The following is a 21,964-nucleotide window of genomic DNA, read 5'->3' on the forward strand; positions in this document are numbered from 1 at the left end:
TATGGCTCCAATATATCCACAGCATCCAGTATAGGACTGGGGACATAGTAGACAGCATAATGATAACAATACAATAAGCCCTTTACAAATACAGACTCATTTGATCCTCACAATAAACCTGGGAGTTAGATGTTATTATTATGACCATTTTGTAGATAAGGAAACTGAGGCAGGCATAAACTAAATAATTTGTCAAGTGTGACACAAGTAGTAAGTATATGAGGTCAGATTTGGGCTCAAGTCTTCCTCACTCAAGGTTCAATGCTCTATCCTTTGCACCACCCGGCTGCCACTTAATAAGGACTTGTTGAACACATGAAGAAGTAAATGGAGTTATTGTGTACTTACTACGTGTAAAACAACATGCTAGGCATTCAGGGGAATTCAGATAACTTGAATTCTTTGGATCAAAAGAAGAGATGTTATTTTCCCTTCATATATTGAAAGTAAGTAGAGTCTTCAATGGAATAGCTAAGCATCATGCTTGAAGCTATTTCTTCAAGGAAAACTACATCTATCCAGAATAGTCTTCAACTGACTACAAGAAATCCTATAACCTCCAAAAACAAAAGCTCTAGAAAATTAAATCTATCAAGGAATCGAGGGTCCATGCCCCCAGTCTAAAGTGATTAAGGACCAAGAGCAACCTTAGAGTGAAGCTTACTGGCTTTGCATCCTCCACCCAATTGGTTTGCACTCTCCAATTCCTACCCTCCATGGCCAGAGACTCTGCTTCAGAGAAATGGGGCCCTTTGCATTTTCAGGGGGTAGGGAGATAATTGACAACTCTAAGTCAATTCCTTTTAGAAGTCATGCCTCAGCTCTAAGGCTTTCTTGCCCCATTGGGTATCTGCTCATTCCCCTTCCAACCACCCAAGTGTTCAGGGAGCATCACAAGGGAACAGAGCAATTTGTTGATCGTTCCATTCTGACTGCAGTGAAGGCTCTGCATTGTTCTCCTGAGAGCTCATGCTTATCAGCTATTGTTTTGCTTCTGAAAAAGAAAAAGGAAAGGAAGACTGTGATGGGAGTGATTGACTGAGCTAGTACAGATTCTTTCTGAGCCAGGAAAGTTAATCTAACAGCTTATTCACAGGAGTTCTTCAGGATAATGAAGTAAACACACACTCCACCAAAGCTGCAGTATCTCATGGGGGAGAGTAGGGAGGGGGAGAATAAAAGCCAACTGTGATTGTTAATGCCCATGATTCAATGGCTATAGGTCTGGCCAAGCAGATTCAGGTCTTAAGGGAAACTATGAGAACACAAGAAATGAAGGAGGAAAGGGGATGGGGATTAGAACCAGGGGCATTACTGAGTTTATGTTTCTTTTTTCTTTTTAAAAGTTTTATTGATGTCATTTAAAAAAATTACAGTCACTTTCAAATGATCTCCCCCTAAATTGTAACAAATAAGGACATCCAACCCCCCAAAATAACAATAAACACATTAGTCATGTCCACAAATGTATATTTTATTTCACATCTAGAGTTCACCACTTCTCTGTCAAGAGGAGAGAGGAATCTTTCACCATTAATGCTCTGAAGGCATGAGTACTAATTGTATTGATCAGAGTTATGATCAGAGTTCTTTCAGTATTATTTCTTTTTACATTATTGTCAGGCTAATGTTCCTCTGAGATCCATAATATATGAAAGATAAGAAGGCTAGAGGCTGTCATACAAGATAAGAATTTGTGGCTCCTGATATAAAAGCCATAAGGAAGAAAAGCTTCTTGAAGGTAAGAGTGGTATCTCACACTTTTCGTGAATATCCAGCAAAGCCTAGCATAGACTTATAACGGGATCGAAGAAATTGGAGTGTTTAGCCTAGGGAAGGCTTAGGAGTAACATGATTACTATCTTTAAGGAATTGAAGAGTTGTCATATGCCAGAGGAATTTAAATGTTCTACTTGGCCCCAAAGGACAAACCTACAGCTAATGGATGGAAAGTATATTAAAGTAAATTTTATCCCACTCTAATGAATAACTTCCTATCAGTGCAGTTATGCACTGACACAGTATGATTTTTTCATAGTGCCATCAGTGTTCTCTATGATGATTGAACTGATGGAGAGCTGTCCAAAAATGAAATAGGCTTTGCTGGTAAGGAATGAGTTTTCTATTACCACCAGCGTTCAAGAGGAAGTGGGATGACTACTTGTAAGTACTAAAGAGGGGATCCAAGATTCAAGTAGAGAGCTAGACTGTATGTTCTTTAAAGACCCTGAAATTCTATGCTTCTGCAAATGAAACAGGTATTCATTCTGGTGAAGCAGCTAAGAAGCATTTAAAATGAGATATATTCAACAAAGTTTCATCTTGCCTCAGCTCAGTACCATGCCTTGAACTTAGTAGGTGCTTAGTAAATGCTTGTTGACTGACAGAATAAAACAAAAGAAAATAGGAAAAAATGTGCAGTATCACAAATTGAAGCAAAACATAAGGTGGTTTTCTGACAGTGAGGAAAAGTGAGAAAGTTAGATGGTACAGCATATAAAATGCTGGACTTGGAGTCAGGAAGACCTGAGCTCAAATCCTGACTTAAACACTTACTAGCTGTGTGACCCTGAGCAAATCACTTAACTGCAGTCTGCCTCAGTTTCCTCATCTGTAAAATGAGGATAACAATAAAACCTACCTGTCAGAGTTGTCATGAGGATCAAATAAGATATTTGTAATTGGTTTTACAAAGCTTAAAGCAATATAGAAATGTTAGCTATATAAAACCTGGAATTGGGTGAACAAGGGAGGTTGAATCTCTTTCTCAGAAGACCTTTACAAACCAGGATAAGGCAAATACTAATATCCCCATTTTTAAGATAAGAAAATTTAGGTTCAAAAAATAAACCTGGAATGAGGTACCCAGTGGAGGGCCACAGGATTCTGTCCTTGGTCTTGTACTGGTTAACATTTTTCAATGACAGATGAAGGCATAGATGGCATGATGATTAAATTTGTGGATAATATAAAACTGGAAAAGAGAAATTGTTGTATGACAGAACTGAGATCCAAAATGATCTTGATAAATGGAAAGAGTGATCTAAAATTAATGCATATTAATGTAAAATCCTACATGGTTTAAAAAATCAACTGTACAAGTCAGAATGGGGAAAAATAATTGGGAGTTTTAGGGAGACTGAAAGTTTAATTAGAGTCTGAAGTATAATGTTGCAGCCAAAAAACTTACTATGATGTTACGTAGCATTAGTATGGAACAATACAGTCCTTTTATGCTGAGTCCTGGGTGTTTTTCCCCTGGAATGTCTTATTCTGAGCACCACATTGATATAGTCCTGGGGTGATGAAGAGACTTTAAATCATGCCATCAAAATATCAATTGGAAGGGCTGGGGATGCTAGGTCCATGGATAAAAATTTCTGGAACATATGAATCCTTCAAGTATTAGAAGAATTGTTATGTAAGAAAGAGATTGAATTTAACTCTTAGGTCCCAGGTGGTAGACTAGGAATAATGAGTAAATGCAATGAGTAAAAATTACAAGAAAGCACATTTTAGTTCAATGTAAAAAAAATTTCTAAATAATCTAGATTCATAGGACTATGGTCTCCAAAGAATTACACTAGGGGATCACTCAAAGGACATGGAGAGGGGAATGGTGGAAATAAGTAGACTACAGCACATTGCCATGCAAGAATGTACCAGAGAAGCAACATAAAAGATGCTATCAGAGGCAGATGACTGAAAAAAGTAGACTGATCATGTAACAGGCATAATAAATAGCTGAGAAACAGCTTGTGTTACTGGTATCTGTGAAATATCGGGGAAACTAGAAGAAGACCTTCAGCAAGCTGAAGGAACCCTAGGTGCAGAGTTTATGGCTGAAAAGGAATGGATAGCTTGTGATCTGAAATGTTATAGGTACTACCCAAATCAATGAGATCATGGATTCATGGAAGGAATGAAGTGAGACTCTCCCAAAAATGGAAAGGGGTGAATTCTCTTTTGAATTCTTCAAGTAAAAGTTAAATGCCTAACTGTTGGGGAAGCTTAAGATTGGATTTATGCTTAGGTAGAGGTTAGATCTAGGATTCCTCCTAATGATGCCTCAACCCTGATTCCCCACTTTCTGAACAGCTAAGAGGTAGTCCTGCATTGAGTTAAGGTGATGAACTTTATGGGCACCACAAATACTATCTCAAACACACAGATTTTGTAATGGAAATGGATAAATGGAACAATATATTCTAGAAAGAGACTTTCCATTACACATCATTTTCTTTTTTTTTAACTCTAATTTATTTATGTTTAGTTTTCAACATTCATTTCCACAAGATTTTTAGTTCCAAATTTTCTCCCCATCTCTCTCCTCTACCCACCCCCAAACAGCAAGAATTTCAATTACCCTTTTCCCCAATCTGCCATCCATTCTATCACACCCCTCTCTTCTCTTATCCTTATCCTCTCTATTTTCTTGGAGGACAAGACAGATTTCTATGCCCCATTGCCTGTATATCTTATTTCCCAGTTGTACATAAAAACAATTTCTAACATTTGTTTTTAAAACTTCGAGTTCTAACTTCTCTCCCTTCCCCCCTCCCCACCAATCCCCACTGAGAGGGCAAGCAATTTGATATATGCTATACATGTGTAGTTATGCAAAAGACTTCCATAAAAGTCATGTCGTGGAAGATTAACTCTATTTTCCTCCCATCCTATCCTGCCTCCCATTTATTCTAGTTTCTTTTTTGACCTCAAAAGTATTTACTTCCAATTACACTCTCCTCCCATTTGTCCCCCACTTCCTGCTTATTCCCTTCTCTCCTACTTTCCTGTAGTGTAAGAGTTTCATAGCAAATTGAATGTGCATGTTATTACCTCCTTAATCCAAATGTGATGAGAGCAAGGTTAACTTTTTCCCTCTCACCTCCTCTCCCTTCCCTTCCATTGAAAAAGCTTTTTCTTGCCTCTTTTATGTAAGAGATAATTTGCCCCATTATATTTTTCCCTTTCTCCTCCCAATATGTTCCTCTCTCATCCCTTAATTTTATTTTTTTAGATATCACCCCTTCCTATTCAACTCACCCTGTGTCCTCTCTATATATGTATATAGTCCCTTCAACTACCCTAGTACTGAAAAAAGTCTCAAGAGTTATGAATATTACCTTCCCATATAGGAATGTAAACAGTTCCACTTTAGTAATCCCTTATGATTTCTCTTTCCTGTTTACCTTTTCATGCTTCTCTTGATTCTTGTGTTTGAAAGTCAAATTTTCTATTCAGCTCTGGTCTTTTCATCAAGAATGTTTGAAAGTCCTCTACTTCATTGAATGATTATTTTTTCCCCTGAAGTATTATTCTCAGTTTTGCTGGGCAGGTGATTCTTGGTTTTAATCCTAGCTCCTTTGACTTGTGGAATATCATATTCCAAGCCCTCTGATCCCTTAATGTAGAAGCTGCAAGATCTTGAGTTATTCTGATTGCATTTCCACAATACTCAAGTTGTTTCTTTCTGGCTGCTTGCAATATTTTCTCCTTGACCTGGGAGATCTGGGATTTGACTACAATATTCCTAGGAGTTTTCCTTTTGGGGTCTCTTTCAGGAGGTGATCGGTGGATTCTTTCAGTATTTATTTTACCCTCTGATTCTAGAATATCAGGGCAGTTTTCCTTGATAATTTCTTGAAAGATTATGTCAAGGCTCTTTTTTGATCATGGTTTTCAGGCAGTATCATAACTTTTAAATTGTCTCTCCTGGATCTATTTTCCAGGTCAGTTGTTTTTCCAATCAGATATTTCACATTATCTGCTATTTTTTCATTCTTTTGGCTTTGTTTTATAATTTCTTGATTTTTTCATAAAGTCATTAGCCTCCATCTGCTCCATTCTAATTTTTAAGGAATTGTTTTCTTCAGTGAGGTTTTGGATCTCCTTTTCTATCTGGCCAATTCTTCTCTTCATTGGCTTTTTGGATTTCTTTGCCATTTGGGTTAGTCTATTTTTTAAAGTGTTATTTTCTTCAGCATTTTTTGGGGTCTCCTTTAGCAAGTAGTTGACTCGTTTTTCATAACTTTCTTGCATCACTCTCATTTGTCTTCCCAATTTTTGCTCTACTTCTCTTACTTGATTTTCAAAATCCTTTCTGAGCTCTTCCATGGCCTGAGACCAATTCAATTTTTCTTGGAGGCTTTGGATGGAGGAGCTTTGACTTCGTTGTCTTCTGTTTGCATGTTTTGGTCTTCCTTGTCACCAAAGTAAGATTCTATAGTTTGATTCTCTTTTCTGTTTTTGCTCATTTCTGCAGTCATTTACTTGACTTTTGAGCTCTTTGTCAAGATAGTTCTCTGCTTCCAGTGGGTGGGGGTTGTACTGTCAGCTGCTCGATTCCCCCACAACCTGTGGGCCTAGAGCTCCAGAAGAATTTGCTGTCTCTGCCTCTGCTGCTGCTGTGGTTGTTGTAGGTTCCTCCTCCCTCAACCCCCTCTGCAGCCCTGGGATTGGGGCCAGACCACTCCACTTTCCCACACTGGTCACACAGGCTTTTTCCACTGACCTTCCAATTTGTCCTTATCGTTTTGGGGTCCTGAATTCTGGAAACTGCCACAAGTGCAAGAGATGCAGTTTCTTCAAAGTCTGCTCAGGTCCTGTCTGTGCCAGTGCAGCCCACGCTGGACTGACCCCAGCATGGTGCAACAGATGCATCCCGGCAACCTTCCAGCCTGTCTTGGGCTGGAGAATTGCTTCACTCCATCATTCTGTGGGTTCTGCAGCTCCAGAATTTGTTTAGAGCCATTTTACAGGTATTTGGCTGGGCTTGGAGGCAGCACTCTAAAAAGTACATACTGTTCCTCTGCCATTTTGGCTCTGCCTCCATTACACATGGTTTCCACAATTGAACTTTTACATTCTTTTTAGTGTCACATGAAGGTCTTATTTACTCAATGATCCTTATCAAGTACCTACTATGTGTGGGTAATACAAGAAAATAAAGACATACTCCTTGGTCTCCATGAGCTTATAAATTTGTTGAGAAAAATAACTAGCATATATAAAACAAAGAAAAATGGTCAGTAAAAAATGTGCTACACAACATAGACAGTACAGCAGGACCAGTTAACTTCAAAATTAATTAAAACTAATTTGGGCTCCCCCTGGGAAAAAGATGGAAATTTACAATATAGATAGAATTGATTATCATTTAATCTAGACAACAGATGAGAAGGATAACAAAAGGGGAGGCAGACTTTAGAAGAGTTTTCAGGCATTTGAAGATTTATCATATATATTTTATCCATGTCCACTGAAAATTTGAAAAGAAAATAGTTTACAGAAGTTCCAGGAAAATTTACCTCTTCTCTAGCCCAGTAAGATGGGCTGCTTTCTACTGGGCATGGAAGTCCCTGTGAAGCTTTGATCTTCCTTAAGACGAGACAATGTGAATAATGATGGACACAATTAATTTGGATCAGTTGTCCATTCTGACTTGTGCAGTTGTCCATAATAACAGGAACCCCTTTCTCCACACTTCTCCTGAACTTCCTCTGAAACTGTGGCCTGCTATGAAATTTCAGTGGCTCAAGTGCTGCTGTCTTTCTCTAGGAAATGCATCTAAATTATAACCCTTGTGCCCCTTCTACTCGTAAGATTCCATATTTAGAATACCCTGGTCTTCTGACTTAGAATTATATCAGAAGTTTGTTTCTGGTAAATTTCCAAAAGTCTTTCTAAGGATATATAGCTCTCCTTTGAAATTAACACCTCAAAGGACTTCTCTCTTGGCAATTTACAGAATTCCCATAGATATTGATCTTTAATCCAAATATTTGTTGATCACCTATTATGTGTGCACCTAACCCTGCAATAGGGATTATGGGGGTACATGAGGTTTGTGGAGTCAAAGGATTTGGGTTTGAATATCAAGTTGGTTACTTGGTACCTGTGTGGTCTTAAGCAATACACCCCATCTCTTTGGGTCTCAGTTTCCTCATCTCTATCATGAGCATATTGAATTAAATGATGATCAAGTTTCCTTCCAGTTATGATACCATGCAAATGGACAGTCCTTACTCTTGAGGAGACTTACATAGTTAGAAAGATAGGACTTGTATGCACAAAACCATTAGAAAGCAAAATGCAAAACAATTCAACCAGGGTCTCGATCTTGTGCCATACAACACATGGATTCCAAGAAGGGAGCTATTTGGTGCAGGGTTGCATAGTAAGGGAAATTTCAAGGGACTTAAATTGGGATTTGTCGGCACTGGGGTGTTTTCTCTGTACTTTGCTACATGAGTTGAGATTTCAAAGTTTTTCTCCTACTCTGTGCCCAGCACTTCCTTCTCCCAGAAATCCTGGGACACCTGCTTATAATCATTTGTGTTTCTTTACAATATTGAGGTCAGAGGTATAGCTTCTCTGATAGATAATGGCAGTCAGTTAAGACTAGCAAAAAGCTATTTTGCTTGATGTATTAGCGCCCTATTTTAGAATAATCCTACTACCTTGATTCTTTAGTATTTACAATTTCTGTAAGTACCGATTACATTTTCCAAGTCAAAGTGGGGTAAAATTAGTGCATTGTATCCTGTTGTTGACGCTTTCTGGAATACTCAGTCTTACATGTTTGAACAATGCCATCCCCATGTAATTTTAAAAGGTAAGAGCTTGATTCTTTGAAAAACACTTAGACGGACAGAGTATTTTACATATATCTCACAAAGGGAAAATGTGTTACGAGGGTATTGGGGCTCATCCAATTGAAGAACAAAATCTACTGAATAGCGGATTATGGGTCTAATTCAGCTAGCCTGATGCTGTCAGAGAGAAGGGGGATAATGGCCTTTGCCCGTGGACAGGGTGGTAGTTTTTGGCAGGGAGGGGACATGGGATGGGGGGGGGGAGGTTTTGAAGGGACGTAGGGATGCTCTTGAGCCAATCCACAGCTGTAATAACCCCACCTGTTCCCAGTTTTGCCTCTAGTCATTGCCAGTGAGGGGCTCTGATGATTTTCAGATAACATGGTTTTGGAGGCTGTCTGTCTTCAATGTCTTCCCTCTCTCTTTCTCATCCTTCACACAGCTGGCATAATAATCTTCCTAATGCACCTATATGATCACATCACTCCCTTGTTCAAAAAATACCAGTGGCTCCTGACTGCCTATACTATAAAATATAAGCTACTTAGCCTAGAATTCACAGCTGGTTACATTTTGGCTACAACCTACCTTTCAAGCTTATTTTATAGTAGGCAAGCAACAGTTGAGCCAAAGCAGTTCCCCAATCTTATCCTGCTTCCAAGTCCAGAGCAAACTCCCTTCACTTCTACTACAGAGATCTTCACCACCCAGCTCAGGTGCTGCCTTCTCCCTGAAGTCCTCCCTTATCCCTCCCCCTCCTTCCAGAAAGTGGAGGATTTTGACTGAACCTCTCCTTTAAGCTTAACACATTCTGCATTGTAGAATAGGTATTTGCACACCATTCGATGGTAAACTTCCTGAAGGTAAGGGTTTCCACCTATATATCCCCCAGAGATCCTAAATTCTTGTTCAGTTGAACTGTAATTTATCACTTCCATGAAATAAATTTTTTAATTCACTGTTGAGCTTTGTAGTACTTATTGTAAATGCTAGAGGAGTTCAGAAAAAAGCTGGAGCAGTCAGTCCGGGAAGAGATAGGGCATAAGCTGGGACTTGAAGGAGACATGGTATAGTAGCTTTCTGGACAGCAACTCTGCTAGCAAGCACCTGCATTGTACTACGGGGAATTGGTGGAGAACTGAGAAGAGATCATATATATGTGAATATATATGTGTGTATATATATATATATATATATATATATATATATATATATATATACACATAGAGAGAGAAATACATATGTGTATGTATGTATATATATATATGTGTGTGTGTATGTGTGTGTATAAGCGGGGTGTGTGAATACTCATTTGTAACACCAAAGTCATCCACTGTATCTGGAGTCATTGCCAGTCATTTTTGTCTTTTGTCTTGCTACTGCACTTTGATGACTCTGGAAGAAAGAGTGAGGCTGATGACTTGGTGCAGCTGCCTCACTTAAATCCAATCCAAGCAAGTCAGGACATTACTTCATGATGTCATTGATCCTCTTGGAAACAAAGGATGAACAACAAACGTGTATGTGTGTGTGTGTGTGTGTGTGTGTGTGTGTGTGTGTGTGTGTGTGTGTGTGTATGCATACACATGCATATAAGATAATGCAAGCAGCACATAATTTGTTCCTATACTGCACATGAATCTCTGTACATACATATTAGAGCTAACGTTCAATAAGAAGCTAGTCCATACAGTGATTAACACTGTAGGCATTTAACAAATGTTGAATGAATAGGACCAGAGATTTAGAGCTCATTGGAATGTTAATGATCATCTAGGGCAAACTCTTCTTGTTACAGATAAGGAAACTAGAGGCCTACAGACACTTAGTAGTAAGTAGCAGAGCTATGATTTATATACCCAATCCTGTAAATCCAAACCAAGCGTCGTTCCACCATATCTCTCTCTCTCCCTTCTTGTAATGTGAGATGTTTAAGTGTCTAAGGCAGGCAATAAAGACAATCAGAAATATCATTATCCTCCAAAGGAGATATTTCTTTTTTCCATGAACATTAGACAACCCTGTAATCTAATTTTGGATACAAAGGTTGTTATTGAACATTAGTCATAATGTATGAATGTATGTGTGTGAATATGAACATATGTATGATAGCAATTGCATGTTAGACTGGGAAATTCTAGATTATCATATCTACTAAAAAGGAACAGGGTTTTGAGTGTCAGCACCACATTGTAATCTCATGCTGAATTTTCCTATCTTCAGATCCTCAGTTTACAGCTTGGAGAGCTGGCCTCCTCTCAGCTACCAGTGGGCTGAATCTCCATCCTACTGAAAGAGAATCCTGTTGTCAGTGCCTCTAGAACTAATGCCAGAGAGGCAGAAACCATGGGTGCCTGACTAGCTCAACAGGTTTGCAACTACTCTATTGAGACTGTGAGGAAGAGATCCAAAGAAGCTTTGTCTGTTAAAAATACGAAGCAGAAAGAATGAATTATGCGGGAGTTAGCGCCAGAAATTGGCAGATCCTAGAGGAGCAGGTGCCTCCCCAACACTTCAAGAGAAGATCAAGAACCAGCAGACAATGGAACATACATTTTTAGACATGGACAATACAGGAATTTGTTTTGCCTGACTGTGCATATTTGTTAAACAAAGGTTTTGAAAAGGGGGGACAAGAGCAAAAGAAAATAAACTCTTGACTGTGGGGAAAAAACTAGTAATTAAAAAAAGAACCAGCTGACAGAAACTGGCAACTGTTTTCTTTTCAAATTACCATTACATATAAGGTCATGGTGTAAGGAAGCTGAAACCAAAATTGCAATTCTTTAGGTTTCTCTAAAATTTAGGATCAAAAATTCCTGAGAATGAGTTCCTCTTTTATGTCATCTCTTATGATGACAGCTTCAGCTCTAATGATAGCACTCAGGACTCACTTTCAAGACTATTATAATTTTAATGAGGTTTTTTTTTTCATTGTCCCCTCAACTACAAACCAAACCTGCTCTCTCTAAAGTTACTAATGATTTCTTAATTGTCAGATCTGAAGGCCTTTTCTCAATCCTCACCTTCTCAATTCTCATCTTTCTCCCCTTGATACTAGGCTTCTGTGACCTTACTTTCTTTTGGTTCTCCTCCTTCCTATTAGACCATTTCTTCTCAGTCTCTTCTGCTGGATTTTCATATGGGTTATATCCTCTGACAATGAGTAGTCCACAAGGGTCTATCTTGAACCCCTTCTACTTTCCCTCTATATTATTTCACCTGATGGTCTCATCAGTACTGTGAATTCAATTATCATTTGTGTGCTAATAATTCTTAAATCTACTTAACAGCCCTAACCTCTCTGCTAACTTCTAGTTTAACATCTCCAGTTGTCTACTGGACAACTCAAAATGAATGCTCCACAGACAACTTAAGTTCAACATGCCTCAGACAGAGCTCATCTGTCCCCCACAAGCCCTCCCTCACTTCCAAATCTCTTTATTACTTTCAAGGACACCACTACCCTCCCCACCACTGAAACTTACAACATAGGTGTCATTCTCAACTCCTCTCTTCTTTTCCCTTCCCATATCAAATCTGTTACCAAGGCCTGTTGATTTTACCTTCATTAACATCTCTCCTATTTTACTACTCTGCTCTGTCTCCACAACCACCCTTATGCTTCTTTTATAACAAATAAACAGAGAGTTCCCCTGAAAAGCAGGGGTCAGTTGGTAAGATTTGGGTCCACAGGTAGGCAGTTTTTTTTCCAGAAGTGATATCAGTACAGACTCTCCAGAATAGAAGAAGAATTGAAATGCCTCCTCATTTACCTTCACATGTGAGATGGTAATTATGGCCATGATAAAAACTGATCTATAAATACATTTTTGGCTCCAAATCCAGTGGGTTGGCATTTATCAGTATGGGTAAATTTAATTTTATTCAATAAATGTGTTCATGAAAAGTTATATAAGTAAAATACTATTTTACATGCATGGAGGACTTCACGGGTAGTAGTATATTGGTAACTATTTAACAGCAAGCTTTCACAAAAAATCACAGGCACAACACACTTTTAAATTTAATTTGCATTATTAACATTTTCTCATCACTCTAAGTCTAAATAATCTTCAAAATGATCAATCAAGCCCTGTAAATTCTCACACTGAAAATTTCACAACTGACTCCAGAACCCTGATTGTCGGTCAGGGGAGGAGTATTGAGAAGATATCGTTCATATTAATCATAACCTTAATTTTTCTTTCCCTCTCTCAGATAAGTCAGTAGGGAGGGGTCTGGCTAATTACCCAGCTAACTTTGAAGTCAAGCTATGTGGGCTGAGACAAAAACTCAATCAAGCTTGGCACAGATTGTGAAATTTGCCAGTAGGATCAAATCAGGTGGGCAGAAACAGGGTGGAGTCAATTGAATACAGAATAAATCCTGGGAACCAGATAGTATTCTAATTGATAAAGTGGAGAAATCTAGCTGAAAAGAATATCTAGCTGATTGTAATGCCAACTAGTTAATTAAGGTGATAGTGCAAAACAAGAAATTTATATTTTTGTATATAGCTGATGAGGAAATTTGTTTTAATTGACTATGCATATTTGTTACCAGAAATTTATTTGTCTTTTCTCTCCCTTTCTTTTTTCCCCCAATGGGGTAGGAGGCAGGAGGGATAGAAAATATATTTTTATTAATTTATTTGAAAACATTTTTTAAAAAGAGAAGTTGGAGGGGGTGTGCTACAGATGTGGAATGTGGAAAGTAAAATAGCATTTTCAGGTGAGGTCACTATTATTTTGCTATGAGATACTTCTCTTGTAGTAGGGATAATCTGCAAATATTTGCAAATGTAAAAACAAAACTCATGAATAAAAATATTTTTAAAAAATTAAATATTTTTGCATGTACTTTTGATTGCCTGTTGTTGTTCAGTCATTTCAGTGATGTCCAACTCTTCATAACCCCATTTGAGTTTTTCTTGGCAAAGATACTAGGGTGGTTTGCCATTTCCTTCTCCAGCTCATTTTACAGATAAGGAAACTAAGGCAAATAGGGTTAAGTTACTTGCCCAGAGCCATATAGTTATTAAGTGTCTGAGGTTGGATTTGAACTCAAGAAGATGAGTCCTCCTGACTCCAAGACCAGGACTTTATCCACTGTGCCCCATAGCTGCCCCCATATTTAACTATAGCCCTGTGTTAATATTTTTGTAACAACAGTAATAGCTAACATGGAAATGACACTTTGGTGTTTTCAAAGCAATTTATGTAGATTATCTTGCTTGGCCCTTACTACAACTTGGTGATTGTTGTCATCTCCATCTTATAGAAGAATCTGAAGTTCAGATAGGATGTGCTATAGAGTTATTAAGTGTCTTGCCTCCAAGACCAGCGCTCTTTCCATCACATCATGCTGTCTCTCTTTTAGGTTTATTTTGTTGTTTCTCAATAAGCCTCTAGAATAAGAACATTTGGTTTCATAAGAGTATGTGGCAGAGGGTAGGCAGCAAAGACAGGAGTAAGAGTTTGCAGTTATAAGTCTCTTCTGTTGACAGTAATCTGAATGTTCAGGGCAGATCATCTGAGTAACAGAACACAGAGCTTCAGTCTAGACAAAGTCTGGAATCCAATGCTACAGTAAAGATAATAGCAAGAAACAGTGCTTGGCAGTCTTCCTTTTGGGAGGGATATAGAATTAAGCTGATTTCCTAGGAAATAGAAGAGTTGGGACCAGATGGGCTTCTCAGGCCACATTAAGTAAAGAGTCATTTTGAAGTAACCCTTTCTTTAATGGGAATCAACAATACCATCTCCCTGCCACCACTCCATCCTCCAATCGATCTGTTTTGTGATTTTTGGATTTTCTTCAGATGCCTCGTACATGGCAGGTGCTCAAATACTTGCTAAATTTAATTGAACTGAATTAATTCAGGGGCTACCCATTTAAAAATATGGGCACTCTTGAGTTCAATTGTATCTTTATGCAAATGACTCTCAGATTATATAGTCAACTCTACATTCTTTCCTTGGGTCTAGTCCTGCATTACCAACTGCCTATTGGATATTCTGAACTGTAATCCCATAGGCATGTTCAAAACAGAATTCATTATCTTTCTCCCCAAACCCACCTCTCTTCTGAATTTCTTTATTACCATCTAGGGCACTGCTCTCCTTTCAGTCATGCAGTTTCATAATCTCAGTAACATCCTTGACTCTCCACTCACACTCTCAGCATATAGTCAGACATTGTCATTTCTATCTCCACAGCATCCATCATATGTGGCCCCTTTTTTTCACTCACACAGCCATGATCCTAGTTCAGGCTCTTATCACCTCTTTTCTAGACCTCCTAATCAGTCTCCCTATCTCAAGTCTCTCCCCATGCCAATCCATTCTTCACTCAGATGACAAACTGATTTTTCTAAAACACAATTCTGACCATGCCACTCTCTCTTCATCCCCCGTCAAATTCCAATGGTTCCCTATTACCAAAAGATAACCAAAAACTCCTTTGGTGAGCATTTAACCTCTTCACAACCTGGCCCCCTTTCCCCTTTCTATCCTTCTTATACATCACCTTTTATGTCCACCTCTCACCCAGTTCTCACCTATGGTTCCAAGAAGCTGTAGCATATGAAATGATCATAACTTGGCGGATGGGCTAAACCAGGTTGAGGGTAACTGACAAGCCTCAAACCAGTCAGGGAGTTAGGGGGATGTCTACTTCAAGCATATGAAGACTTCTCCTGGTGGAATGGGTAGATGAGAACAATTTCTTCTAATTCCCAAGAAGGAGGTTGAAGCAGGTGTTATGGAGTGTTTAGAACTTAGGCAGATGTCAAAGATACTGCATCCTGGACCATCAGCAGCAGTCTTGAATTGATGACTGTAGAAGAGAGGGTGAGGCTGACAACTTTGTGCAACTCTGCCTCACTTAAACCCAATTCACGTGTAAGTCAAAACATTACCTTGTGATGCTAGTGTTCTTCGAAAATGAAGGACAATACACACACACACATACACACACACATACACACACACTCTGTGATCAAATCAACTTGTTTTTTCTCAAAAGTAACTCTCCATCTCCTTTTCTCTTTTTCTTATAGTAGTATTCCCTATGTCTGACATAATCCTCCTTTCACATTTGCCTTTTAGAATTCTTATCTTCCTTCAAGTCACTGCTCAAGAACCACTCTTTGCAGGGGGCCTTTCTGGTCCCCTCACTGCTAGGGCCTTCACCTCTAATATTATCATCTGTCTACACTGAATGTTTCTCATATACACCCTCATAAGTACATGTTGTCTCCCTTATTAAAATATAATCTACTTGAGGGTAGGGACTGTTTTTTGCTTTTTCTTCCCAGCTCTGGCTTTTATCACAGTACCTGGCATAGAGTAAACTCTTAATAAATTCTTACTGATTGATTGATTGCAGAGCATGAATGATATGTTTCAGGAAAGACAAAAGCCGCCCTCACTATTCATTATCCTCCAAACCACAGGCATTGAGAGGTTATACTTGGACCTAGTGCCTAGAGCTATATTCCAGAGAAACATAACTGAAATATAAACAGGGTCATTAATCCGTATTTAAGGATCCTTGTGGGCTACATATTGACTTAGTTTTAAAAATGTAGCATCATCTATGTTTTAGTGTATTTTTGCTTCTTTTGTTAAATATTTCCCAATTACATTTTAATCCCACAAGAATGTTGTTGGCCTACTCTGGCCCATGAGCTGCATGTCTGATACCTCTGTTGTAGACCACGAGGCCTTCAGCATTCATTCAGGTTTTCTTCAAATTATCATGCATCCCCCAGACAAACCATTCATTCCCAAACTCATTGGCCATTTACAGAGGCACCAATAAAGGGCCCCATCCCTTCAAATACCTCATTTGCCTGCTCTGTTGATTCCTGAAATTCTTTTAGCATGGGATAAAACTCTTCATTCAACAAGGAGAAGTCAAGCTTACAATATAAACAAACTTCTGGGAGAGGGAACACAGTAACTTACCCTAAGGTGTAACTAACTGACCTTTAAGTCTTTCCTTAAATTAAGTTTTGATTAGGAGAAGGATAAGGAGGAAAAAGGGGGAAACTCTATTGACTTATTTTCAAACTACAATCCTGAAATACTAAGTAGTTTTTGACTTGGCTAAAACAAAATATATCATTCAGGCTAGGAAAATGGCATGCTAATTTCTCTTTTTGAGGAAAAGTACTGGACTTGTTATACTTTTTGATCAGTCCTAGTCATATATATTTACCAACCAACTCCACTCCTCTTTCCAAAAACTCAGTCAAGTTTACTTACTTAATAAAATGGGATATTCTGTCTATGTTCAATTGTCCAGCAGGAGGATGAAGTATTTATTAAGCATTCACCATATGCCAGGCACTATGCAAAGTGGATGCAAATACAAGATGGGACCTATTTTCAAGGTGTTTACATTCTAATGGGGAAGACAAAAGATAAAGTAGAAAAGTGAGCATGAGAGTTGCTAGTGGGGAGGTGGAGGAGTCCAGAGAGTGAGTTGAGCTGGGAGTGAAGTAAGCATGGCAGGTACCCCTAATGAAATGGTGACCCCAGACAAAGACTCACCAATCAGGAGAGGAAATATCAAATGGATTTGTGATTCTTTCAAAGTGATGCCCATTTCCCTTGTGATGACTTGGGAGGAATTCTATTTAGGCAGAGAATTTTAGACGGTTTCTATCTAAAGTCTGATAACCTACAGAGATGATATCAGAAAAGTGGCCTTTTAAGTGGGACACTTTCTCAGCTGTAATACAGAGTAACAAGAGGTAGGTAGAAATACTCTGGTTACTCAACCAAAATCATTCTTAAATGGTCCTTGAAATCTACATGCTAATGTAACACCTATTCCAAAGCCCAATAGATTGGGCCTCCTTATTGGCAGAGATGAATGCCCTGTCCTGTATAAGAGGCAGAGAAGAGTTGGCAAGAGATGAGAGATTTAATTCTCAGACAGTCCAATCCCCTCTTTGAGGACTCTTTGAGCCGGAGTTCTCTTTTTGGACTCTCCAAGTAAGAGTTTTTTCATGTAGTATTAAGTTAACTTCCAGCTTCGAGAGAAAAGATGGAAGAGATCAACCCCACTTCAGGATGCTGAAGGAAAAGACAGGGGAGATGGGAGAGAAGTGAACAGTTTCAATCATGTTTGTATTCCCAGCTTGTTACTTGAGAGATTTTGGAGAGTTTCCTCATGGGTGGGATCCCAGATACTCTCCCTTGGTTAATCTGAGTTATGTAGCTCCCAATGAGAGAGTCTTCACTTCATGTTGTCTGGTATATATTCTCCTACGCATACCTTCTCTGATTTCTGTTTTGCTGTAATTTGAATAAATGGGCTTCTCTGACATTCTCTATGTGTGTTCACTGAGGAACTGGCATTTGGTGGGAAGGGGATCAAGTCTTCAATACAGAGCTTGAGGTCTCCCTTCCCACCAGAAATGACAAAGCAATCAAAAGTTGGATGGAACCTGATCATATCCCTTATATGAACAATAATAGTTAAAGGGAGCAGATGAACTTCCAGCCTGGTACCCCTTTCTCTCTGAAGAGAGCAGGGTAGTAGCCTCCATTCCAACTTCCTACTTCCCCCCCTGGAAGGAATGAAAGTCTCCCTTGGAGAAGGATGGAGGGGAGAAGAGACTAGAGATGTCTATTCTGCTTCCCTTGGAGACATACAAGGACAGGTCCTCTCACTATACATGTGGACCTCACTGCACATATGAGGCCTGCTCCATCACTTTCTCCTTACACTTCTATACACAGAATAACGCATTCTTGGAGCTGGAAAGCCTTCTGAAACAATCTAAACCTTCATATGAATTTCCTCTACAATATACTTAACAAATAGTTATCTAGCCCTTGTTTCAAAACCACCAACAAAGGGGAACCCATTGCCTCCCTGGGGTCTCCTTCTACTTTTGGACAGCTTTAATTATTAAGAAATGTTTTAGTATATCAAAATAAAATTTGTATTTATGCATCTTCTATCCATTATTCCTAGTTCTGATCTCTAAGGCTAAGTAGAAACCTAATCCCTCTTTCATATGATAGACCTTCAAATACTTGAAGGCAGAAATCACATGCTCCCTAAATCTTATCTTCTCCAAGATAGATTTCATTCAGTTAATCATAACATGGCATGATCTTGAGGCCCTTCACTCTTCTGGTTGCCTCCTTCCAGACAATCTCCAACTCATCAATGTCCTTGGTAAAATGTGGCACCCAGAACTGAATATGATACTCAACACATGGTCTCATAAGGGCAGAATACAATGTCCTAGCCCTGGACATCATGCTTCTCCATGTAGTCTAAAACAGAATTGGGTTCTTTTGAATGTCATATCATGTTATCACCTCATGGAAAGTTGCAGTCTTCTAAAATCCTAAGATCTTTTTTTTTCCTTCAAATGAATGGCAATTTAGTCATGCCTCTTATATTATATATTTGTGAAATTGATTTTTGAATCCTTTTGCATTCCTGTCTTCTTCCATATTATTTTTCATCCTATTAGAATCAACTCATTGTTTTAGCCTACCAAGATCTTTATAAATCCTGCCTGTCGTTGAATATGTTGGCTGTCAGCTCTAGCTTTGGAAGTTTGATTAGTATACTACTCCACATCTTTTATTCAAGTCATCCATAAAAATTTTTTAAAACAATTCAGGGTCGAAGAGAGATCCTTAGGATGCTCCACCAGAGACATCTTTCCAAGTTAAGACCCAATTATTAATGACGTCTCTTTGGGTCCAGTCATTCAATTAGTTCCAAATCCACCTAACTTATACTATTGTCTAGTTCATATCTGTCCATCTTGTCCACTAGAATAAGCTGAATGACCCTGTCAAATATTTGATTAAAATCCACATAAACATATCAGCAATATTCCCCTGACCTGTCAGATCAGTACCCTAGTCAATAAAAGAAATATAGTTAGTTTGGCATATCCTGTTCATGATGCAGTCATGCTGGTTCTTTGATTACTGCTTCCTTTTCTAAGTGTTTACAAACCATCCCTTCAATGACAAAGCTACACTCATTGACCTATAGTATGAAGACTCAGTTCTTTTCCCTTTTAGGAAAGCAGCAATATTAACCTTTTTCAACCTTAAAATACCTCTCTTGTTCTGCCCAGTTATTGAAAGATCAGTGACAGTTGCTTAGTAATTACATCTACCAGTTCTTTTCAGTATCTGGGGATGTAATTCATCTGAGTTTGGCAAGTTGAATTCATCAAGGGCAGCTAAGTGCTCCCTTACTATTTCCCTATTTATCTTGGGTATCAACTCTATTAGCCATTTTTTGTTCTGTCCTTTCCAGTCCAAAGATCATTTTCTTTGGCATGGAAAACAGAAGCAAGGTAACCATTGATCACTTTTGCCTTGTCTCAATTGTTGAACATCACTGTCATACCCATCTCGAGCAGTAATCTAAGTCTCTCTTTGATCTTTCTTTTTTTCTACCAGATAGCCTTAAAAAAACAAAACCTTTTTTGTTGTTTTAGCTTTCCTTACCAGCATTAGCACATTGTGAGCATTAACACTCTTCACACTATTATACAGGACACTATTATACAGGATTGTCCCTTGCTTTTATATTCATGTACGTCCAAGTTGTTTGATTACTAGTATTACTGTCTCTTTAGATAACTCCCCCATTTTTTCCACAATGGAATTTTTTTGTTGTTGTCCTCAGAATTTCAGTCTTGAGAGCTTGTCTCCTATTATAGAATTTTAAACCATGCATTCTCATCTGTCTGTTCTCTGAGCCCTTTGAAATCTACTTGGTCAGACTCTAGAATACGTGTCAGATTCTGCCCAGCTTTCTTCTCTTTTTGTCACAAATGATAAGATAATGTGGTCATTCCCCACCCCCAGCCCCCAAGATAGAAAACAGTTCCTTTTTGCTGGTAAGAAAACAATCCAAAATAAAGGTTCTTTTTATTGGTTCCTCTATATTTGTAAGGAAGAAACTACTATTAAGACAAGTTGAGTAGTTATTAGCTGCTCTGCTTTAGGGGAGAATGACAGCTGTCATATATCTCTGGATAGTGGAAGGCCTCCATCACTTCTCTATGCTTGTTCTGTGTTGTTTCCCAAAATCCTCAACTATTTCATTTCTGTCCAGGGGGTCAGCTTTATATGTCAGTGAAAATATCAGTATTTCTGTTGCTGCCTACCTTCATCTTCAACCAAATATTCTCCACCATGCTTCCCACCTCTGATCGCTGGATTTTATCAAATGGATACATTTTCTTATATAATGCTACTCTGCCCATTTTTTAAAGAGTCTATTCTGTTCCTTTTAAATATGGTATGCCCAGAGAGAACCATATTTCAGTCATAAGTCTTATCCTACCAAACCCCTAAGTTCAAATCTGACCTCAGACACTTAAGTAGCTTGTATACTTAGTTTCTTCATCTGTAAAATGAGTTAGAGAAGGAAATGGAAAACTATTCCAGTATCTTTGCCAAGAAAAGCCCAAATAGGGTCATGGAGAGTTGGACACAACCGAAATGAAACAACAATGTGATATAATAACATATTAGTATAATAATAAATGTTTGTTGAATGGGAGGGAACATCTATAGCAACTAGTGAATAAAATTCTGGTCTTGGAATCAGGAAGTGAAGGGACCAGCTGTCAAGATCTTAGTTTTTTTTTTTATGTGAAGCTTCAAATCAGCTTTAAACTCTCCTCTTTCATCTTCATTAACAGACTTATTAATTCTTCATTTTCTGCCATCAGAGTGATGTTATCTGCATATCTGAGGTTGTTGATATTTTTCCTGGCAACCTTAATTCCGGCTTTTGATTCATCTAACCTGGCATTTCACATGATGTACTCTGCATATAAGTTAAATAAATAAAGTGGCAATATACAGCTTTGTCCTGCTCCTTTCCCAATCTTAAATCCAACTGTTATTCCATGATCATTTCTAATTGTTGCTTCTTGGCCCTCATACAGGTTCCTCAAGAGACAAATAAGATTATCTGTTACTCCCATCTCTTTTGAGAACTTGCCACATTTTGTTGTGATCCACACAGTCAAAGGTTTTATTGTAGTCAGTTAAGCAGAAGCAGATGTTTTTCTAGAACTCTCTTGCTTTCTCCATAATCCCGTAAATGTTGGCAATTTGGTTTCTAGTTCCTTTGCCTCTTTGAAAACCAACCTTCTCTTCTGGTAAGTCTCAGTTCATATATTACTGAAGGCTAGCTTGCAGAATTGCAAGCATAACCTTGCGTGACCTTGTGTGAAATGAACCTAATTGTTTGGTAATTTGAACTTTCCTTTTCATTGCTCTTCTTTAGGATTGGGACATCAAATGATCTTTTCCAATCCAGTGGCCACTATTGAATCTTCCAAATTTGCT

The sequence above is a fragment of the Notamacropus eugenii genome, chromosome 1 (assembly GCF_028372415.1).
Source record: "Notamacropus eugenii isolate mMacEug1 chromosome 1, mMacEug1.pri_v2, whole genome shotgun sequence".
Lineage (NCBI taxonomy): Eukaryota > Metazoa > Chordata > Mammalia > Diprotodontia > Macropodidae > Notamacropus > Notamacropus eugenii.